This window comes from Curcuma longa, chromosome 12 (assembly GCF_044706935.1).
Source record: "Curcuma longa cultivar G26 ecotype Majalengka, Jawa Barat chromosome 12, ITB_CL_G26_1.1, whole genome shotgun sequence".
NCBI lineage: Eukaryota > Viridiplantae > Streptophyta > Magnoliopsida > Zingiberales > Zingiberaceae > Curcuma > Curcuma longa.
In genome coordinates, this window is record NC_133872.1 from 2,493,752 (window position 1) to 2,500,289 (window position 6,538).

The 6,538-nt window shown below is 34.3% G+C and overlaps 1 non-coding gene across 1 annotated transcript; it reads right to left on the bottom strand.

Annotated features, from left to right (window-relative positions):
* Nucleotides 1-521: 521 nt before the first annotated feature.
* Nucleotides 522-595, bottom strand: TRNAV-AAC (transfer RNA valine (anticodon AAC)). Its single transcript has one exon. It is a non-coding gene; the product is annotated as a tRNA-Val (tRNA).
* Between the last annotated feature and the right edge of the window lie 5,943 nt (nucleotides 596-6,538).

Genomic DNA, 6,538 nt, shown 5'->3' on the forward strand with positions numbered 1-6,538 from the left:
TTTATTTTTTTAAATCAAGTATCCAACTTACATCGATTAATCCAAGAAGTGAGATTACTTTTGACGCGGCGTCTTAGCATCACTAATTGTTCAAACATGCTACATATATGCATTTTAAACCCTGATTACTTACGAAAAGTATCATAAAAAAACTCAAACTTTATTTTATTCCTTAACTTGCTTTTGTCATAAATTAACTTTGAAAAAAAACAACTTAAAGTGGCGTTGCTCGTACTCGAACTGGACAACTTTAAAAAAATAACTTACGCCAATTAATCCAAAAAGCAAGGTAACTTTTGACGTGACATTTTAGTATCACTAATTATTCAAATGCACTATATGCATGCGTTTTAAACCTGATTACTTAAAAAATTATCATATAAAAAAATTTAAACTTTATTTTATTCCTTAACTTACTTATTTTTGTCATATATTAACTTGGAAAAAAACATTTTATAATGGCCCGAACTCGAACCGGAGGCCTTCAGTGTATATTAACTTGGAAAAAAAACATTTTATAATGGCGTCGCCCGGACTCGAACCGGAGACCTTCAGTGTGTTAGACTGACGTGATAACCAACTACACCACGACACCATATTTAACAACTAAACAAAATTTTGTTTTCTATTAAGAAATACAGTTTCCATGATATTTTCTAAGGATCTAATTACATGAATGCGGAAGCATCTCACCGTTGCGTTGTTCCTTGAGAGTCAAATTTTACTTTATTTTTTTTATATCAAGTATCCACCTTAGACCGATTAATTCAAGAAGTGAGATGACTTTTGTGACACGACATTTTAGCATCACTAAGGAGGCGTTTGGTTTGGTCATTTTTTTTTTTTATTTTTTTATTTTCTAAAAATTATTGTTTGCTTTGTGTTTTCCAATCTCATTCTCTGGAAAATAAAAAGTCATTTTCTAAGAAAATAGAAAATGACAAAATATTATTTTCTATAGAGAATGAAAATTGCGACTGGCAAATAGAAAATGCGACTACATTAACGTCGCACGCCCCCAAATTTCTCTCCGACGTCGCAATTTTTGCCTCGGCCTCGATGAACCCGACGCCTCCAATGGGAACCGCGATGTCGACGCTAAAAACCGGACCTTTCTTCTATTTCCCATAAAGCGAAGAGGAAAGGAGCGACCTTTGGGGGTCAAAGGCAACTCTCAGCTTTAGAAGCGATGGAGTTCTCTCCTCCTAGTTAAAGCCGAGGACCGGGGAGGCAAAACAGGCGGCGGCGAAGGGAGTCGGCAGTGGAGGGGAGGGGTTGGCCAAAGGTGTGAGCTTGCGATGCGGGAGGCAGCGAAAGGAGGCAGTGCGCTGAGATAACCCTCTCCATGATTCCAAGCGGTCGGCATTATCCGAGTAGCAGAGAGAAGCTTGAACAGATTTAGGAATTCAATAACCAGAACCCAACCTCGGAATCGTTATGAGGTAGTAACAAATCCTTTTTTACTAGTCCTGCTCCTGAAGGGATGGGAACAGGGAAGGAAGCATCCAAGGAAGAAGATTGAAATACATGAATTGATCCATTGACGCAATTGCAATGTATTAGTGAGATAGAAGTCTTCGTGGCCGCGTCTCAAAAACAGACTATTTGATACTATTTATTTGGTATTTTGTCCCTTGAATATTTTTATTCCTTTCTAAACTTTTCATAAAATTATATTGATCCTCTTTTGATTTTTTGATTATACTATAATTATTTATTTGATAAATTTTATTTTTATTTTTTTATAATTTAGATATGTAATTCTTCAAATCAATTAATTTTAATTTATTTTCCACTCCATGGTCCCACATGATCGGGTTAGATTTGGCTCCCTTCTTGAATGATTTTTCCTTTTCCATGAATAAGATGATCTTTTTATTTAAAAAATTATTTTATTTATAATTTTTCATATTAACAAACCAAACGTATTTTTTAGTTTTCTTTTTTAGAAAATAAAAAAATAGTATATCATACCAAACATATTTTTTATTTTCTAAAAATGATCAGAAAATAAAAAAATAGAAATAAAAATTCAAAGCAAATGCCCCCTAATTGTTCAAACACGCTATATGTATGCGTTTTAAACCTGATTACTTAAGAAAAGTATTATATAAAAAAACTCAAACTTTATTTTATTCCTTAACTTACTGGTTTTTATCGTAAATTGACTTTGAAAAAAAAACATCTTAAAAACATCTTAGACTAACGTGATAACCAACTACACCACGACACCATATTTAACGACTAAACAAAATTTTGCTTCTTATTAAGAAATATAGTTTTCATGATATTTTCTAAGTATCTAATTACGTGAATGCGGAAGCATCTCACTTTGCATCGTACCTTGAGAGTCAAATTTTACTTTATTTTTTTATATCAGGTATCCACCTTACACCGATTAATCCAAGAAATGAGATGACTTTTTGACGCGATATCTTAGCATCACTAATTATTCAAACGCGCTACATGCATGCATTTTAAACCATGATTACTTAGGAAAAGTATCATATACAAAAAAAATTCAAACTTTATTTTGTTCCTTAACTTACTTGTTTTTGTCGTAAATTAACTTTGAAAAAAAATAACATAAAGTGGCGTCGCCCAGACTCGAATCGAAAACCTTCAATGTGTCAATGTGTTAGACTGACATTATAATCAACTACACCATAACACCATGTTTAACAATCAAATAAAATTTTGCTTCCTATTAAGAAATACAGTTTCCATGATATTTTCTAAGGATCTAATTACGTGAATGCGGAAGCATCTCACCGTTGCATCGTACCTTGGGGGCCATATTTTATTTTATTTTTTTATATCAGGTATCTAACTTATATCGATTAATCTAAGAAGTGAGGTGACTCTTGACATGATATCTCAACATTATTAATTATTCAAATGCGCTACATGCATGTGTTTTAAACTCTAATTACTTAGGAAAAGTATCATACCTCTTACCATTATATCTTGCTCCAGGAGATAGAGTTTATTATTTTGTTCCTTGTCTTGTTTATTTTTGTTTGCTTAGGATGTAAATTAAACAAAAACTCAAACTTTACTTTGTTCCATAACTTAAGTGATGTTGCCCAAACTTGAATCAGAGACCTTGCGTGATTACTTGTAGTCTTAAGCTTCAGCTTTGCTCTCTAAGAGTTTGCATGATTACTTATAGTATAGAGTAGTTGGTGTTGTGCACAAAGAGAACTCTTGAGTTTTTTCTCACGTTCATGGGCTTTGGTCAAATTGAGATGATTTTTTCTCACGAGGTGGATTGCAGGTCGTTCACCCTATTCTTACGTGAGACACCTCACGTTGTGGATTACTGATTATTCATCCTATTTGTATGTGAGATACTTTTTGGGTGCATTGCAAGTTGTTCACTATCTGTGTGTGTTTGTGTATATGCATTCACATGATGTATTTCGTATTAGATGGAATGTGGATCGTTCACCCCATAGGCATACGAAATATCTCTTTCGGATGGATTGCAAGTCTTTCACCCGATCTATGTAAGTATATGTGCGTACATATAGTGTATTTCGTTATGAGTGGATTGCAGATCATTCACTCTCATATACGATGCATACTTCTCAAATAGGTTGCAGGTCGCTTACCTTGATATTTTCATTTATACATAATGTATTCATATTAGGTGGAATGCGCAGGTCATTCACCTTTACTTATACGACGCAACCTTATTGAGTATATCATGTTGTTCACTCACTCAATAGATTATGTTGAGTGTTGGATAAAATAAGATTATAATGTAGGTAATGTTGGAGAATGAGAAATTAAAGAGAACTAATGAAATTAATTAAAAGGAGAATAAAAGATGAATGATGAGAAAGGTGTAATAATCAAACGATGCTTACAAATATGGAGACAAAGTGTAAATTATATTATTGCCCTCTTGGATTATATTTTTATGCACATCTCTTTTATCTTCACTTTACAATTTGTGATCACTTTTTTTTTAACCTCCAAGTTACTTACTGAAATATATACATAACACTAGTGGAATTATTTTTGAAATATGCATGTAGTCAGTCTAGTTCTTTATATTTTATAACATTGTTATAGTTCACGAACGGAAAGCGAAGCTAGCATTGTAGCAAGCCTAGTTCATACGGGATATGGCACAAGTAGCTTGATTCAATCAGTGAAACTGATCTTGAATTTTGCAACTTGAGTGTACAACACTCACGCACAAACCTAGTTAACTAAACTGTATTTGGATAAATAGAAATGTTGTTTTTAGAGACAAGTGAGGGCTCGCGCAGCATCTACTGCGGCTGTGGGAATGCATAATCTTAATAGCTATTGCCTAGTTGACTTTTAATTCCTGAGCTAGCTCTATGTTTTGATCTGTTGTTATCACTGTTACTTAATGCTTAGCTGATATAGTGATATTATCGTCACATAAGTAAACAATGATCAATCGAGTTTGAACTATCAGTGCATTTTAGGCATGTCTTGCTCATTCATTGATTCAAGATAATAATTAATACACAAAGCAAAACAAACCAGCACTTCATTATGCTGAATATACTTGGATATTGCAATCCATACTTGACCTCTTCTCTAGTTTCAGGTAAGCCTCACAACTGTAGATAAGTCAATGCCATGACAATGCTTTCACTATTACAATTTTATGAATGTTGTGTCCAAAATGCAAGATTTTTATAAATTGTAATGCTCAAAGTCTCCCTTACTGACAAGGTTGGCTGCTAAAAATGTTTCTGCATAACCCGGTGCAATGTGTACAGAGAAAAGGAGCTCTTGCAATGTTCATGCCCAAAAATATGCTTTTGATACAGTATTTACAGAGAGGAGATTTGAGCTCAATGGAACCCTTCCCCGAGGGATATGAATTTTATGGAAGATAAAGAATCCTATCAATCAATGTGAAAAAGGAATGTATCAAACAAACGTAAAAAGAAATAGGAATGTATCAAACGAATGTGAAAATAAAATATGATATGATGAATGATTCATTCAGTATTTCATGATTGTTTTATATGGTGGATAGAGAGATTTATATGTGAAGGGAAATCAAAATAAAGTATAAGTGGAGGTCAAAGCAACCATCCAACTCTTTCAGAGGACTCAAGCTCTTCGACTCCTTTAACTTAGCTCATCCAACATCAGAAGACTCAAACTCCTGTACTCTTTCAACTTGACTTACCCAAACATTAGAGGACTCGAGCTTCTTGACTCATTTAACTCGACTCGCCTAACGTCAGAGGACTCAGACTACCAGCTTCCCTCAGCTTGTTCCACACGACCTCAAAAGACTCAAACTTCTCGACTCCAGGAACTAGACTACTCGGCCTAGACAGTCCGATCTTCAGGACCACTCCTCATTTATTTCATTTCCTTATTCATAGTTGAGATATATATCCTATGGGGACTCACTAATAGCTACTATGAATATTCTCAAATGCAGTATCATGATCGAACGGAAAGTTAATCATATGACTATTAGACCTGGTCCTCTAGATGTCCCTCCATATATATATGGCGCTTACCGATTGAAGAGACCTTCAACGATCATTGGATATGGTCGCCTCGTCGACTTTGACATAGAAATTCTTTTTGTGTTATTATATAAACTCTAGATACGGTACGTGTACGTGCAAGAGGTAATGGTCACACATGCACTCATACTTTTCTTCTTCTACCTTACTGTCCTTCTCTTTTAGTTTCTGTGCTAACTTAAACATCGGAGTAGTCCCATCAAATCCATTTTGACACTCATTTTAATCCTTGTCTAAGTATTACAAGCATCCCAGAATTTTCTTTTCACCTTCGTCATCGTCATCGTCATCATCGATCTCATCCTCTCAACAATCTCTTTGGTGTTGGATTTAATCTCCAGTGGATTTATTTATAATTTGTATATGCGGATACGAATCGAACTCATTTAAGTAATTTAATTAAGGTTTATCAAGTTTTAAATTATCAGATGTAGATTAAATATGTAAAATCCGTTAATTTGTTTCAATATTATCCGATATGAATTAAATATGTAAAATTTATTAGTTCATTTTATTATTATCTATGGACTGATAACGGATCAAATTTCTTTATATAAGAGTTGGTCTCGAAAGATTTAGAATCAATTAACATCCTATCTTCGTTTTTATGAAGATTTTATGACGTTGTTATCCTAATTCCTTTAGAAGGTCATCTTATGGAACTTGCTTCGATTGAACACTTACGAGATCAAACAAATTGATGGATCGAACTGAAACAATAGAGGCAATCAATCAAGCCCGGCCCATCAACAAATTTCGTAATCAAGGGCCCAATTACGAGTCACGCCGAAAACAACAGCTGGAACTAAAATGTATCATGCAAATTGTCATGTAAGACAAGTTCAGTTCATCCTTGTATCGTTCGTTATCTCCTGTTCTAAGTATTCTCCCAACTACTCTCCTCCTTCTTCCATGTACATCATTTCTTTCTTCGTCACCTTCTTCAAGCTCAAGGGAGTCAATTAACATGCCGTGTCGAGGACTGGAGGAGGAGGCAGAGG